Below are 17,838 nucleotides of genomic sequence, written 5' to 3'. Positions count from 1 at the left end.
AAACGATAGATTTTTAGTAAACTTAAAAACAACCTTCTCCAAAAGCTATCAAGGAATATACCGAATACTTATTTTCGAACGTTATTACATATTATTTGTATATAGTTTGAATGATCCATAATTGACAGAAGCTTGTGTTTACACTGACCCGTTACTCATATATTAATGTCTTTGTAACTTCAGTAAACCACTACCTCACTCATTTCTTTCATTCATCACAGTTCAGTAAACTAAGTGATACATGAACCAGTTTAATAATTATAATAACGTAGGATTGCAACTCTTTGAAACTGTAGGTGGCTCTTAAAAGAGCCGTTGTGTTTGGGTGTGCTGGTCTCAGGTCAGTCTAAGCCCTCTCTCCGCGGATGCAGCTGGATGTCCTTGGGCATGATGGCGACCCTCTTTGCTTGGTTCATCTTAATGGGGGCAGCTACATGGATGTCGGTGCAGTCCACAGTCATTGTGCAGTTGAAGGCAGAATGGATGAAGGCAGAATGAATGTATTATTGACTCCGAATGAAGCACAACTTCATGTCATACAATACATTGACTTTATTTGTAATTGTGTGAAAACATATGAGCATAATGATTAGCAAGCAGGACCTGCAGGAACAGAGCACGGTGATGGATGGAGCTGGGAAGAGAGAAGAATAAAGAAAACATATCAACTTCATTTTCGGATATTAAAAATTCAATTTCAAAACAAGTTGCCGCTCCTACAGTTTTCTAGTGTGTAAAGATGTTTTCACTTGACCTATGCAAAATATCACACTCAATACATGTGTGTCTCTGGGGGGTGCATTGTGCCTTTGATGTATATAAATAATATACCATAACCAAATACTATTACGTACAGTGGAAATCAGGTTGCCAGAGCAGGTCAGTGTGCATGTTCCTCAGGGTCTCAGCAGCTACAGGTGAGGGAAAGGAAATAAAAGAGAAAAAGGTCAGTAACAACACTTTAAAGTAACACAACAGTAACACTTTGAATAATTATCCCTTCTAATAATTTTCTCTCAGTAATCACTCAACTACTGTCTTTCCAACAAACAGATTGACTCACCCTTACTGTCATCACAATGAAACACGTCCAGAAGAATCTGTCATGCAAAGCTCCCTGCCTGCCTTCGACTCTCCCTGACTGCTTCCTTAGCACCCGGTGGATGGCGCAGTAGGCTACTCTTCAAATGTTTCACGAAATACTTACCATCTACTCTTACTCTTACTTCATGTAATAAAATAATAACTTCATGGTAAGGCTACTAAAAATGACAAGGCTAAGTAATGTGATGCTAACTAACGTGCTCGCTACTCGTCGCTACTAGCTAGGTAGCTAACTTGACTATATGTTCCATGCACAACATGTGTATTACCTGATATGTTTGGTCCAACGACTCCTGGTCCTTTCATCAGACGGGAAGCGATAGAACGAGCAAGTGGTTTGATCACTTATGTGATTACAACCTGGTACAAAGCACACATGCATCTTGTAAAAGTGAATTTATTTTTAGCAATCTCTTATTTATTGGAGGGAATAAATCGGTTATGAGATCTTCTTCTTCGCTTTAATTACGAGTCGCAACCACTTGGAGCATTATCGCCTGTGACATCACTTACGCGAGCCAGAATGGGATTTGGGATTTGTAGTCTTTGTAGTCGCGTATTTTTCATAGTCTTATATTTCAACAGTTTTACGACAAAATGTGACTTTTTTGACATGGAACTTATTGTTTAAGATTGACAACATCATATGTGTAGTTCGTGGCACAATTCAAACGGGATCAAAAGATACGTGTTCTCTCTCCATTGAATTCAATGTTAATTTTTCGCTTCCGGGGTCCCATGGGCCGGAAGTAGATGGGCGTGACTTCGCCTCTCTATACGATCCGCCCCTGAAGCCAGACTCTATTGGCTCAGGGACCGTCTGCAAAGTGCAACTCCGAAAAAAGAGAATACAATAATATTCAATCACTTCACTATTATACAGTATATTACTATAACTCACTACACAGATCAATACTCTCCTGTTGGTCATACTACAGCAAGAAGTTTGCCAATATCGTTCCAACTTTACTGAACTCCTACCTGCTCCTCCTTTATTCGGAAAAACACTACTCATCTGGAAACACCCACCTGTATACAGTCAATGATCACCTGTATAAAGTCTATTCTCACTTGTATATACTCATCTATATACTCACCTGTACATATTCTCACCTGTACATATTCTCACCTGTGTAAAGGTAAGGTAATAGGCACGTTTATTTATATAGCACATTTCAGACGCAGAGGCAATTCAAAGTGCTTTACATGATCATTAACACATAATAGTAAGAGAACAGAGAGGAACACAATAAATAAACATAATGGAATAACAGATTCATAAAAACAATGCATTAATGAGATACAAAGTTTAAAAACGACATTGTAAATACGGTAAAGCTAAAACAAGTTAAAAGGCTTCTGGGTAAGCAGCTCTAAAAAGTAGTGTTTTTAGCCTCGACTTGAAATAACTCAGCGTTGGTAGGGTTAGGGTTAGGTTTTTGTGTTGGATTGGGGTTTTGGGTTCTCGGTTGAGAATAAGTTCCACGGACCTAAGGATCTGTGAATGGGTGTGTGTGTTTTATTTGACATAAGGTCAAATATGAGTTTTTAAAGGTGTTTGGACCAATTCTGGAAGGTGTATGTTTATGACTGGTTGTAGGCTGAGGGGATCCTGGGCTAAAATCCTCAGAGATCTGGGATTCTGTGTCCCAGTGGGTGGAACAGCTGGAGCCAGAGCCCAATTCTAGCGGCGAGCTGGTCTTGGTAGGGGGAAGCAAAAGGGGAAGTGAGAGATAGGCTGCAGTCGGATAGTTTAAAAATCAGCTCCTAAGTTCTAACCCTATCGTCTATTCCTTGACCTCTGAGTGAAACGTCACGGGGTTAAGAGATAGTGGATAGGAGAATTCAAAAGGACTTAGGAGAAGAGACTGCAGTGCTTTAGGGAATTCGACTGCACTTTCACTATCCGACGTGTTTATGATGCGCCAGCGGACGTCGGTCTGCTGCTGTGGGGAAACTATGGAAACCACAGTTTTCTATACAGCGGACTACAACATGGATGTTTAATAAGAACGAGGGACTACTGTAAACTCATCTAGAGACTCTGCGCCGTGCTCTGATGCTGTTGCTTTGCTTTATGAACGTGGACAACAGAGAAACATATTCTTCATGACCAAAGTTGGAATTGAAATAAAAAAGGAAAGTGAAACTTATGCTCGTCACCCTCTCCCTCCGGTCCACATTAATACTAATGATCCCAAAGATTGTATGAACTATGAAAATATCTTAAAATCAAAACAAATGTATTTATTATAAACGTTAGTCCTTAACATCTATCACTGTGTATATCACCATTCAAACATCTTTTAAAAGTTGAACAAACTCCACACAGCTCAGTAAAGACTGTGAGATGTTGACTTTATTTGATCATTTCAGTAAAAACTAACGTTCATATTTCTCTTTTTGATTATAATACTGATGAACGTTCAAAACAAAGCACTTTGACAACTTACCACCATACAGTCTATGCTTACCACCTACGTTTTAAAATGCTTAATAAGCACCGTAACTTTCATGATATCATTTCTCGGTCATAATCGGTTGTTTCCGTGAACGGCCGACTGTTGAGTGACGGAAAATGCTGCGGCTGCAAGGCATTGTGGGGAAGCATTTTCGCTTCTCCTGTCGGTTAGGGAGGTCCAGTGGTTCCTAAGCTAAAGGAGGTTATAAAGGAAGTTTGAAACCTCCTTTCCTATCATTCTCATCATTCTAGAGAATTCGAACGGCACTTATCATGGCTGCCACTGAGGGACTTCCGGGTCATTTCACTCCTTTAGGAAGGTTCCTAAGCTAAATGGACTATTCGACTTCAGCCATAGTGTGTGTGATTGTGACTGGTTGTAGGTTGAGGGGATCGTGGGCTATGACGGCCCGTCTACACTACAGCGTCGAAAGCTCCAAGCTGCTCCAAGCTGCCCATTCGCTTTCAATGGGGTGACGTCACGTAGCCGCGCTTTTTCGCCGAACTGAATTGTGGGTAGCAGAGCGAGGCGTCTCAGGCGTCCCAGGCGACCAGAAGTTGAACATTGTTCAACTTCTGGTCGCCTGGACGCCGGAGTAGCCAGCGCCAGCCAATCAAATCCCGTTTCCCAAAATCTGACAGCTGAAGCGCTAGCCAATCAAACCGCGTCTAAGCTGGGAGAGATATCCCGCCGTTCATTTCTATATTTCATATTCAAAGTCGGAGGAGAAACTAACTATCGCCGTAGCGAATCACCCGGTTTTGTATGACCAGACCCTCTTCACCTACCGGGATACAAACCGGAGGAACCAGGCATGGAGGGAGGTGGCAGAGACAGTGGGGGAAACTGGTAGGTTTTCGCCTGTTTGGAGAGTTTATATATATATTGCTCGCATAAAATCCCCGGGGGTTTTTGCTTTGTATGTCGGGGGCGGGAGATTCATGTGATTGGTTGTTGGCCGTGTTGCTTGAATAAAATCCCCAAGCTCCAGACACGCCCAGCTCCAAGCTATTTTTGGAGCTGTAGTGTGGACGCTCCGTGATCCTCAGAGACAATCAGGGATTCTGTGTCCCAGTGGGTGGAGTAGCTGGAGCCAGAGTCATGTTCATGAGGCTCATGTTCTTGAGGTGAGCTGAACCCCGGAGAGGGCTGGCCGGGCAACGGGATCCCAGCAGAGAGGTCAGGGTTAGTATACACATACTCACCTGTATAAACTCACCTGTGTATACTCGCTACTGAAGGATAAAGATAAGGCAAAAGTAACAGTGAATATAAGATATAGTAAACCTATCATGGAAAAGCTAAAACATTGAGCTGTCTGAGTGGAAAAGTACTGTGTTAAAGTCAACTGCTGAGAAGCCTCAGCAGTTGGCCGGCTACATCCTGTTATCTTCAAAACTACAAACCACAAGAATGTAGAACACCATGTTACGAGTATGTGTCACCCGACCAAAAGGCGCCACTGTCTTGTGAGCGAAAACCAGATAAGGCGGTAACAAAGACACATCGAAATTAGGAAGAGTGAGTTGGGCCCTGGCTCTGACCTTGGGTAAAACTGGGTGTTGCTAGGGTAGCAACGGCAGATTACACCAAGGGAGAGCAGCGAAGGGGGCTCCGCTAGGAACAGTATATATCAGTTCTCGGGGCTCTCTTCAACTGGGATCTTACGCTGACTTGCCTGTCACGGTGAGACCTCAAGAAGGAGTCCAAAGCGCTTTGTGGTATTGTATCAAATTGAATGTACTTTGCTGAACTGTGATTAAAGTACCAAATTTATACCAAATCAAATCGGAGTACGAAGTCCAATTAGTTTTACAAGCATAATCTGTTTTCTAGATACTGCCTCTACTTCCCAGGAACGGCTCACCGGAACTGAGGGATGGTCAGACCCTGCTCTGGCCATAACCAAATGATCTTCGCGGAGTGCGGACCTGTTCCTATAGGCTCCAACAGCTTGGTGATCCCGTGACGTGATGGTCAGGGCAGGCGACGATCGGACACCGATGACCTTCTGGGAGTAAGCAGAGGGACTACTTTTCTCAATCAAAAATACAACCAATCCCGGGTAGGACCATAACGAGGTGAGCAGCTGCCTGTTAAAACTAAATGTTGTGATTGATGAAAGCTACATTTTAGGGTTGTGTTAGAGATTGACGAAAGAAAAAGCAAAAAACATTTGAACATTTCAGCAGATGCATAACATATTTGTGGGATAAGAAGCGGGTGGAACCCGACATTTATAAAGGCTCGCCGTAGCCTACTCATACAAGGGGGGTGTCAGCCTGACCACCGTGTCAGCAGCCAAGGACAAAGCGTAAACCTAGATAGGAGACTCTAGTTGCACGGAAGATACGTCAGCCTAATAAAGATTAGCAGTAAAAAGCATAAGCCTAGTAAGGACATTAGCAGCTGAAAACATAGTTAAAGTATAAAAGAAAAATCCGGATTTTCAAAACAAAACAAAACAAAACAAAAAAAAACAAAAAAATTAAATAAATAAATGGAAAGTGAATTTGAAAGACAGAAAAAGGAGGGAATTTTAATCCCAGAAACCCGGCTGACGGTATGGATGACATGGGTAGACGAAGGGAAGAAAGGAATGAAAGAAAAGGATCATAAAAAATGGGAAGGTAGGGTAGCCAGAGTGTACCGAGACATGACAGACAGCGGACTGCTGAAAGCCTTCCGGGAGAAAGAGGTGGATAGTCTAGGTCGTCTATTAGGGGGAAAAAGTCCAACAGAAATGTTTAAAAAGGGACAAAACAATGTGGAGGAGAGACTGACCAGACCTAAAACCATAAAAGTAGGATGGACAGGACGGAAAAAACACCAAGACAAAAGGGAAGACCTAGAAGAACTAGCCCGTACATGTTATGGCTTGTCAGCTGCCGCACGCACGGTAGCCATGGCTGGAGCACGATCAGCCGCCGTTCAGGCACCACTCGTAGCGCAGCCAGCTCCGAAAGAAGCAGAAGCAGAAAAAATAGACACAGCGGTCACACCTCCCCCGGTCCCCACACCCCTAATATACCCGGCCCTCCCAGACCCCGCACAACCCCCACTATATAGCATGGGGCCAGGGAACCCTTTTCTGCAAGCTCCTCAAGTGGCGGTAAAAACACCAGGACCCCCAGGAGGGACCGGTGACATGTTTGACATATCAGGACCAGTGCAACTCACTCCTGCTGCCCCCAGTGCGCCACCGCCACAGCACGCTGATTTTGGTTCAGGCCGAAGCTCACCCACTGAGCCTAGCCTCCGGGGGCCCCTGTCAAATAGCAGACGGTGGGAGGACCTTGGAGCGTGCGCCACACCCCTCCGGGATTATTCTGAGGCCAACAGGCGCGCTGAGATAGCACAGGAACACAGAAGACACGTCACAGGCATGATATCGACAACAGAAGCCCAGGATAGTGAACCAGGGGCTACAACAATCCGTGAGAGTCAAGGTAGAGACAGAGAGTGGGCCACTGGGAGGGAAGGCCCTTTGAGCTGGGAAACAGAACAAGAAAAGGAGTATGAGGAGAGGGAAGGCAGGGACGTCATAGAGCAACATGAAAGAAAGGAGAATTTGTTGACAGAATTTGGGAAACTGTTAATTCAAAATAAAAAGAAAGAACAAGCAGCAAGGGAAAGACGGGGTGTTCGAGAGACCCCTAAGTCAGAATCTGAGTCAGAGAAGGAGGAAGAAGAAGAAGAACAGGGAGAAAGACCAAGGCCAAAACTGAAAAAACGTAAATTCGTAGAAATCATTCTGACAGGACAAATGAAGTCCAAGGTCTCCCCTCCCCAAACCAGGGAAAAAACCCTACGTGATGCAATGATAGTCCCAGAGGAGGCGGAAGATGGTGGGGAAGGGGGACAATACCCCCTCCTTCAACCCTCTGCCCAAATGCCACTGATACCAACACAAGGGGGAGGACACATATACAGGCCATTCAGCCTCACTGACGTAGGCACCATGGCTGCCCAGATGCCACCTCTCTCTGAGGGGGGCGCCCCGTGGATGAGGGCCTGGACAAACATAGGCTCAGGCCAGCAGCTGGCCCTTGGGGACTTCCGGAGGATATTAGCCAGCCAGACTAGTCCTTTTGACCTAGCAGAAGTCGAGACAAGAGCAGGAACTTCCACCTTCATAGACAGAACAGAATTGTCCTCTGTCCTCCTGTCGGCCTTAGGCGATGTGGTAAGAGTCAAATGGCCCACAGTTCATAAAACTGTTGCGTTCGCCATGAAACCAGACGAGACCTGTGCAGCATTTTTAGCTCGAGCAGAAGGAGAATACCGAGACACCACTGGGGTGCATCATGGGTTCGATCCCACACATAGGTCCCTTTACAAAGCGGCGGTGTGGGCAGCTTTCCCCAAAAGCGTCAAAGACGCCATGGACGACAATCCAGAGACCCCCCACCAAACAATGATACAATGGAATAGAGCCATAATGCATTTCCACAAGAAAACAGCAGACAAGGTGGTGTCCCAGGCCAGTAAAATTGAGGAGCTAAGGTTCAAACTATTGCAGTCACAGTTAGCGGTCTCCACCAGACTAGAAACCGAGGGAAAGGACAGCAAACGCAGTGAGAAAAAACAAATGCCACTTCAGGAACCACAGATAATGGCCCCTCTCCAACCACTCCCCATGCCCCAAGCCCCTCCACAAAATCAGAGCTATCCCATAGGGACAGGATACGCCCAGGCATATCCACCCCCACCAGCCCCGTACGGAGGTAACCCGGGGGGATACGTTCCAGGAACTCCGGGGGTACAGGGAGGGTGTCACTACTGTGGTATAGCGGGACATTTCATTGCAGCATGTAGGTCACGAGCAAGAGACCAAGAACAGGGCACCCTGCATGCACCAGCACACCCACGTCCTCAGCAAGGGGGCTATAGGGGAAGAGGAGCACCTTCAAGAGGGGTTCACCCAAGCAGAGGAGGGCCAACTAGAGGGGGATATGGAGCATCACAGGGCGGTCCAGGGGGCTACTACCCGGGCACACAGCGTCCAGAAGCACATTCACAAAGTCAAGGGTACCCTCCGAACCAACCCCCGCTCCAACAGTTCCCAGTGTTCGGAGAACCGGGTTATAACTGGTATCCAGAAGAAGGACAATACCAAACATAGGCAGTCCTAGGACGCTCCACAATGAGGGGACTGTCGGAACCCCTCATTAATGTCGCAGTAAGCGGAGACAACTTACCTTTTCTAGTTGACTCGGGAGCACGGTATTCGACGGTAAAAGATCCTAAGTACCGCGCCCATGCCTCTCCGGAATCTGTGGCAGTGGTGGGGTTTTCAGGACAAACAGAATACCTTCCGCTCACCCATCCCCTTCCCTCTGTACTAGCAGGACAAAGGTTTTCACACCCCTACTTACTCTCGCCACAATGCCCAGCAAATTTGTTAGGAAGAGACATACTTATAAAGACCAACGCCTCCATTTTGTGTTCACCAGATGGACTCAGGGTTAGTTTCCCGGACGGAACTTCCTTTAACTGCTCGGCACCCATAGGAGCATCCTCACAAATGTTGTTGGCCAGGCCCACACGCCCAGACCCTTTCCAACAGACTATCATATATTGGGGACTTCTAGAAAGACCTTTAGTAAATTCTGAACTAAAGCAGTCACTATACACCAAATTTTCTATGTGGAAACCCTGGTTACAAGCCATGGCACCATATGGACCCACACGTGACCCACCACACATCACTTTTTCATACTCACGCAGTCCATTTGACGAGAGCTTCGCATACGAGTGGGACCACAAAAAATATGACAGCAATGATAGTGCAGACACAGGGAGAATCTTCCTCTCCTCTTTAGGAGTGGCGGCCGAAGTCTTCCTCACAGATGAACAAATGTATTGGTATAAGATGGGACCCGAATCTGTGCCACACATCACAGATTAGGTCCCAAAGCAGAGGCTCGTTCCCTGGGACCCTTTGTAAAAAGGGCTCAACAAGCAAGGGATTGGCAACCCACCCAAATCCCTAATGTACAGTTCTCTCCCTCCCTTCAGGCACACTCAATTGCCCATTCATCAGAGGAAAGTATTCTATATGACGAGACCCCAGTAGTTCGAGACCACCACAGGGACAAACAAGACCATGACGAGACAGAGGCTATGTACGCGCGTGTACCTCCAGCCCTGTGGTCTCAAGACCCCTATGACGTAGGACACTGTACCAACACCGCCCCAGTCACATTTGAATACACCCCAGATCCACCAGTGTACCGACCTCAATACCCAATGTCCCCAGCAGCCAAAGAAGGAATTGACCAAACTGTCCTAGGGCTCAAAAGATCAGGTGTTTTAGAGCCATCAACGGACAGACAGTGGAACACCCCCATTCTTCCGGTAAAAAAGGCTGGGGGAAAGTCTTTCCGAACGGCCCACGACTTACGCTCGATTAATTCACGAGTAACAACCCCTTGCATCCCAGTTCCAAACCCACACGTGGCTGTGGCCCAAATTGGGCCCGGCCACAGGTGGTTTACCGTCATAGACTTGGCCAATGCTTTCTTTTGCATCCCATTGGCCCAGAGACTAACCCCCTAAACGCACCAGGAGCGTCTGCGCCGCGTTACGGCCGCGCCGCGGCGGTCGTAAGGATCGCGGCCACTCTAGTCAATGGGTGCTATTCCACCACACGCGCCACGTTACGGCTCAGACGCGTCCCAGAAGCGGCTCGGCGCAGCGCTTCTCTAAAATTAGGATGAATCCTATTTTTGCCGCGGCGCAGCCGTAAGGTAAGGTCGGGCAGGCAGCCCCCCCCTCGCAGGAAGTGGAAAGGTGAGCATCCGGGCCAGGCCCAGCCCGCATATATACTAATTTAGCAGACCCCCCTCCTTCATCACAACACCTCCACTACGATGCGCACAATGGACGACGAGGTGTTCATAATGGAAGTGGAGAAACACACCATTGTATACGATGTAACCAATGCTTACTACGAGGACAACATCAGAAAGGACAAGGCCTGGTTTTTAGTCGCTGCAGTTTGTGGAGTGGAAGGTAACAACTACATATTAATGTTTTAAAGTTAATTAATACTTGTAGGTACAGTACAGAGCCATTCAGTAGTTTCACATCTTGTGAAAGTCGTTAAAAAACTGTTCAGTAAACTTGCATTTCACAATAAAGTAAGATCTTATTTCCTATATCAAGATTATAATATTATTATATTGTATTTATATTTTTATAAATATTGGTTTTTTAATTATACTTTATCTTGTGAATTTCGCCCAGGGATCAATACAGTTGTGTTTAACTCTTTATAATGATATTATATTTTTGTATTATAGTTTGTTTTTATTCATGTGTTATAACAACTACCCAAAATACGCTCAATAATGTTTAAATACAGTATGCTGTGGTGGAAAATCTTGCATTTATAGTCAGATAAATTGTGAGGACAGACAAGAATAATTTGGCAGTCATTTGTCAGACAAAACCATTTATTATAAATTGTATTACATACACAGTAGCGCATCCTAGGCTATAGCTGAATGCTAGGCTGACCAATGAGTCCCTGGAAGCCAAGTATCTGAAGGGTAAAAAAAAGCAAAGAAAAATATGTGAAATCATGTTATTAATCTGAATCTATTCTTTGTTTCAGTCGACAAGGCAAGGCACGATGGAAGTCACTTTGGGATGCTTTTGTTAAAAACAGGAAGAAATCTCTCCCAAGTGGATCTGCAGGCGGCACGCAAAAGGGCTGGAAGTATACAGACATAATGTCCTTCCTTTTGCCCTATGTACAGCAAAGGAGGTATGTATGCACATATTTTAATTTATATAATTTTGTAATTTGTGATGATGTATTGCAAAGGGTATGAAAGACTTTATTTTAAATTACATAAATATGTTCCTATTGCATAAATTAATCCCCAGAAAAAAGGTTTTAATTCATTTGGGCAGAGGGTTGAAGGAGGGGGTATTGTCCCCCTTCCCCACCATCTTCCGCCTCCTCTGGGACTATCATTGCATCACGTAGGGTTTTTTCCCTGGTTTGGGGAGGGGAGACCTTGGACTTCATTTGTCCTGTCAGAATGATTTCTACGAATTTACGTTTTTTCAGTTTTGGCCTTGGTCTTTCTCCCTGTTCTTCTGATTCATGTTGTTTCTTTTCATATAGTTCAAAAAGCAGCTTGAGCAATCCTTCCCCTGTAGAAGACATGGAGAGAGCATCTACACCCCTGTCATTGGAAACAGAGGAACATGCCAGGACATCATGTGGATCTCCAGCCCCACCACCTCTGGTACCCACAACCTCTGCAGAGAGGCAAAGGCCCTCTAGGTCCCGTAGCCCCAGGGATCCCATTTCCACACCAGCAGCGGCCCAGCGTTCCACACGGGACACAAGGAGGAGGCCACAGAGCACAGACCTTGGAGAGCAGCTGATATCTCTACTGCAGGAACCTCCAACTGCACCACACATGCCAGACTCAGAATTAGAGGAGTCATACTACTTTGCTCTCAGTCTTGTGCCCATGTTGCAAAGACTGGACAAAGACAGAAAACATCAGGCAAAAGTCTGTATTTTAAACACCTTCCACAACTTGGAAAGAGACACCCAACACCAGCAACATTGGCAGCCCATTGACCATCCCCCCGCCACTCAACATTCCATTCACACCTCCAGGCCAGTAGCCTTTCGGCCAAGTGTACCCCAACCCCCACGCGCCCAATCAACACCTACAAGGCCATCAGACATGCTGTCCTCCAGCAGTAGCTCAGCTTGGCAGGAGTCTTTTTACGAACAATAGTTGAGCAATTGAGTTCATTGTTTTTTTTACTGTAAATAGTTACTTTTTTTGTGTTGATTGTTTATATTTGATGTTTCTGTTTAAAGTGTTGTTTGGGGTGAAATTGTTAAAAAAATAAAACCTTTATTAAATTTGTGGTCAGTGATGTATTGTCTGTGAAATGGGCATTTGACCTAAGTGCAACAGCCAGTCTCTGCTTGGGTTCAATGGCAGCTCTGTAATTTGTGGATTGTCTGGTCAGTTCAGGGCCCAGGAGGGACAGCAGTTCATCCATCTGCTCTGCACTCATCCGAAAATATTGGTGATGTCGTTGGCTGTCCAGCCTCAGCTCAGCCACGAGGTGATGAAAATCACCTTGTTGTCTCCTTTGCTGGTTGAGGGGGTGCACCCAAAACCGGCTCCCCCCATCCCCCCGTAGTCTTTCAAGTAGGAGAATACATGCCAGCGTTCTCCTCCGGTTTACAGGCACTGTAAATTATATATATATAGAATAATTATGATGATGAATGCATATTTTTTTACCACTAAAATACAGCAACACATCTTTGATTCATATCGTTTATAACTGGAATATTACAATTATTATTAACTGTGTCTGTAGTCTACAACACAACAACATAGGAAATAACAACAATAAACCCGATTTAAACAGACAAACATAAACTATTTAACTACGTAGCCTACTTACTTGTAGAAGTACAAATGTCCAGGAAATATTCCAAAATCAACAACAACTGCGAGGCTAACATCAAAGACATTTATACCAGATACAACGGGAAGTGGGAACAGGAAGCACCTGGGGGAGTAGTAGAAGAGAACAGAGCATTAACAGCAGGATAACATTGGGTCACTCTGGATTAAACTCATCACTGCATCTGATTGGAAAACATCCAAATGGCAATTGTGATGGTTGCCAACAACCAGAGACAATACATCATGTATTTTTTAGCTGCCCGGAATATACAAGGCAAAGACTCATTCTGAAAACTGCACTGGAACAACTCAACATCAAGGACATGGATTTCAAGTCAATATATGTAAAATAAATCAAGAAATGAAGCAAACAAGCTGATCTTCAAATTCCTCAAAAGCACTAGTTTGAGGATAAGGATTTAATATGAACATTTAATAACTCAACAGTAGGTGGCGATATATGCTCCAAGTGGAAGCGATTCGCCATTAAAGAGAAGAAGAAGAAGAACTGCAGGCTGCACACACGACGCTCCGCTTCCGCAACGTTTTGAAACGCGCCTGGTGTGTTAGGTCGCAGGAGGAGGGCGCAGCGCGGCGCAGCGCGGCGCAGCGCGGCGCAGCGCGGCGCAGCGCGGCGCAGCCGCAACGTAACGCGGCGCAGACGCTCCTGGTGTGTTTAGGGGGTAAGACACATATTCTCACATATTCTCGCGACTTCAGTACACAAGGTTGCCACAAGGTTTTAACCTCTCACCTGGGATTTTCAATAAAGTCCTGAGGGAACAACTCACTGACCTAGACCTCCCCCCAGACACCATCTTGATCCAGTACGTAGATGACTTATTGTTGGCAAGCCCAGACGCAGTGTCCTGCATGAAAGCCACCGAAACTGTCCCTGTCCTAAACAGACTGGCTGAGAAAGGATTTAAAGTGTCTAAAAACAAAGTACAATGTACAAGACGAGAAGTAGCGTTTTTGGGACGGCTACTGACAGAAGACGGCACAGGCATGTCAACCACACACCAGGATTCGATCCTATCACATCCCAAACCATCCACAGTCAAAGACATGCTGTCTTTCCTTGGTCTCTGCGGATATTCCAGCATGTATCTCCCAGAATACAAATCCCGCACCGCCCCATTGCGAGCCCTGGTAAATGACCTGGGGGCCCGAAACCTGACAGCACGTTTAAAATGGGATGAATTCTCAGAAAAAGCGTTTATTTCACTCAAACAGGACATGTCAACGGTCTGCGCCCTGTCATCAGCAGACTACCAATACCCATTCTTTTTAGATATTTCTGAAAAGCAAAACACGGTGAATGGGGTTTTGTTTCAGAAAAAGGGGGGTGCAGGGGGAAGAACAATTTTGCTTTATGCCAGCATCTCTTTGGACCAAGCGGAAGCAAAAGAACCACCATGTGTAAGACATGCAGCAGGCACGGCAGGGATTATAAAAAAGATTGGTCACATAGTCATGCGGTACCCATTGACAGTACTTACCAGCCATAGCATTGTGTCTTTTGTAAACTCAGCAGCATTCACAATGACATCAACACGACAGACAAGACTAGAAAAAGTCTTAACTCAAGAACACATCACATACACACATGATGGCATCAACATGGCAGACTACCTGCCTGGGGAGGGTGAACCACACATGTGTGAAGAAAAGATAGTCCAAGATATAAAAATAAGACCAGATATGCAAGACTCTCCGGTCCCCGGGGCAGAAGACTTATTCACTGACGGCTGCTGCTACAGACACCCACACGAAGGCCTGAAAGGGGCCTACGTGGTAGTAAGACATGACACGAACACAGGACTGTACGAGACGGTAGAAAGTGAGTGTGTAACAGGAAAGGTGTCAGCCCAACTGGCTGAACTAAAAGGTGTAACCGCCGCCTTATCCAAAAGCACAGGAAAAATTGTAAATATATACACCGACTCAGCCTATGTATACAACGTAGTACACTATGACCTGAAACGATGGCTGAGAGCAGGATTTATCACAAGTACGGGGGTACCAGTCAAACATTACCAAGAAGTAAAAGAACTAGAGGCAGCAATTATGAAACCAAGAAAGGTGGCCGTAATCAAATGCAAAGGGCATTCAAAGACCCCAGGACATCTGACAAATGGGAACAATGCGGCTGAACGAGCTGCCAAGCAAACGGCAGGATACGAGGTAGCATATGCCCAGATGATACAGACTCCCCAACCAGAGGGCATATTAGAGGCCAGAACAGACGACGCCCTAAAGAGGGAGCAGGACAAAGCCTCGCCCCAAGAAAGAACAGCATGGCACCACAAAGGGGCTAGAAAGGGGGCGGGAGACATTTGGTACTCACCAGACGGCAGACCAGTTATACCTCCTGGGTGGGTGAGAGCCATGATGAAAGAAGCACACACTCCAGGACATGTGGGAAGAACACAAATGATGAGATCACTGACACACTGGTGGCATCCCTACCTACCAGATCTAATAGCCAACCATTTGGAAGAGTGTAGCATCTGTGGGTGTTATAACATAAGGGCCACAATCAAACCACACCAAGGCAAGTTCCCAGCTGCCACAATGGCGGGAGAAGAGGTAGTAATAGACTACACAGACATGTTAAACAGACACAGAGGGAAAAGGTATCTGCTAGTGGTGGTCGATGCCTACACAGGATGGCCAGAAGCCATAGCATGTGCTAAAGAAGACGCAGACACAGTTGTAAAATTCCTGGTTCAAACATACATCCCAAGACATGGGTTCCCAAAGAAAATCAGAAGTGACAATGGAAGCCATTTCAAAAACCATGATCTAGCTACAGTGGAAGCTTCCCTAGGTCTAAGACACAAGTTCGGGGCAGTGTATCATCCTCAATCACAGGGCAAGGTAGAAAGAATGAACCAGAACATTAAGCAAAAGTTGGCAAAAGTCTGCGCAGAGACAGGCTTAAACTGGGTCGATGGGTTGCCCCTAGCACTGATGGTGATCCGCAGTTCAATCTGCCGGACCACTGGGTTCACCCCTTATGAAATGACCCACGGTCATCAGTTTCCGGGACCCAGTGCTGGAGCTACTGTCTCCCCAGAACTCTATGAGCGGGTGGGGCACAAAGGCTATTATGAACAACTAAAACACCTTGTTGCAGAATTCGCAGACGAATCCACGGAAGCCAGAGCCAGAGGACATACAGAGGAGGCTGAGGGCAGCCGGGAAGCAGAGTACGTCAGACTAAAAGTCGTCAAGCCAAAGTGGTGCTCGCCCCGTTTCACTGGACCCCACAAAGTAACCCGGAGGACCAACCACGCGGTGCAACTCGAAGGTAAAGGAACCACCTGGTACCACTGGTCGCATTGTGTGGCCGCCGCAACCCCGACCAGATCGCTAGAAGACACCGTCCAAGACTTGGGGGATCTTCATCTTCATTCGGGAAGCAGCACACCAGCCCAGGAGACTTCAGCCGGCGAGGAGGCACCACAAGGGACCGCACCCCCTGAGTAGGCGGCGCACCACACGCATCACATACACACACCCACACGTCCATACACTTACACTGAAAAACAGGACTAAAAAACATTAAGGATAATGGGTAAGGCCCAAAGGGGGAGTTCAAGCTCCCGACTCTACTGGCTCGCACTGGTCCTAACAGGGGTAATCATGATCGGAGTACTGATTATCCTTCTCGGGGAAAGACAAAGAGAAGCCAGCGAGAATCAGTGGAAGAATTCCACCAATCCCTCTGACAATGCCACCAACACCGTTGTAAAACGCACAAAAAGATCCACAGGACGCCCAGCTACGGTATATACCGCCAACTTTACTGAATATAAACAAAGTGGTTCCCTACAAGCAGTCTCCCTTACCTTATGCATACCCGAGAACTCCAGCACCACAACGGTAATCCCATTCACTAGTCTAACTAACAACCGCGGGCAAAATGGAGGAGGATGGGGAGATAGGCATCAATGGTATGTGACCATAGGAGATACATGGGACGACCTGGTAGGTGACACGGGAATGAATTGGCGAAGGTGGTCCAAGGGCGCGGCTATAGCCATAGCAAAAACTATCTCTTTAAAAATGTCACCTACCGGATTCACTTTCAAAATCAACATAACGGCCGCTACATCCACAGGATCAGTACGAGACCCCAACACACCCTGTGCTCGATTTTACTTTTGGGCCTATTCGAACCAACAAGACCCTAAATTCCCAGTCTTTGTATGTATCTCCAGTAGAATACCTAGACCTAGCTCAGACGCGGTCACAAGGGAGAAAGGCGTGATAATACATAAAACGTCGGACTGGACAGTAGACCTAGAATTCCAAGCGGCTACCGGTATATCAGGAACCTCCCTGACCAGCAACAATTGGTTACTAATGGCCCAACAAGCGGCTTTAAGTACAGCCACAGACTGCCTGGTATGTATGGCCGCCAGACCCCTACTATTGCTTGTACCTGCGCCAGTTGAACCAGAATGCGTAAAGAAATTAATGATGGCGGACAACCCCGGTACCAATTGTTCTCAGTATGATAGGGCTTTCCCCATTACCTCCCCGGAACTGAAGAAACCCCTATTTTCGTCGCACATCCCACAAATGAATTACACTTGTTTAAATGGAACAGGCGGGATACCACTGCCCGGGTTCAGCAAAACCCTATGCGCGATCGTCATTTTCACCAAAGCCAGTGACCACGGCGTACCCAGAGCAGACATATGGTATCACTGTGGGGCCAACAAACTGTATGACAGAATACCAAAAAATTCTAGCGGTCTCTGTGCCCTGGTAACGTTACTGTTGCCAGTAAACAC

At 46.2% G+C, this 17,838-nt stretch overlaps 2 long non-coding RNA genes across 2 annotated transcripts; one reads left to right on the top strand and one right to left on the bottom strand.

The window, feature by feature from the left end:
* Nucleotides 1–283: 283 nt before the first annotated feature.
* On the bottom strand, nt 284–1,401 carry LOC139435737 (uncharacterized). The gene is made up of 3 exons (XR_011644949.1): nt 1,374–1,401; nt 855–911; nt 284–634 (listed from the first exon to the last, which is right to left on the bottom strand). It is a non-coding gene; the product is annotated as an uncharacterized lncRNA (long non-coding RNA).
* A 9,049-nt stretch (nt 1,402–10,450) lies between these two features.
* On the top strand, nt 10,451–12,429 carry LOC117464080 (uncharacterized). Its single transcript, XR_011644948.1, has 3 exons — nt 10,451–10,583; nt 11,188–11,340; nt 11,707–12,429. It is a non-coding gene; the product is annotated as an uncharacterized lncRNA (long non-coding RNA).
* Nucleotides 12,430–17,838: the final 5,409 nt, after the last annotated feature.

Source organism: Pseudochaenichthys georgianus, chromosome 18 (assembly GCF_902827115.2).
Source record: "Pseudochaenichthys georgianus chromosome 18, fPseGeo1.2, whole genome shotgun sequence".
Lineage (NCBI taxonomy): Eukaryota > Metazoa > Chordata > Actinopteri > Perciformes > Channichthyidae > Pseudochaenichthys > Pseudochaenichthys georgianus.
Note: the sequence above shows the minus strand (reverse complement) of the source record. Positions and strands in the feature narration are given on the sequence as shown.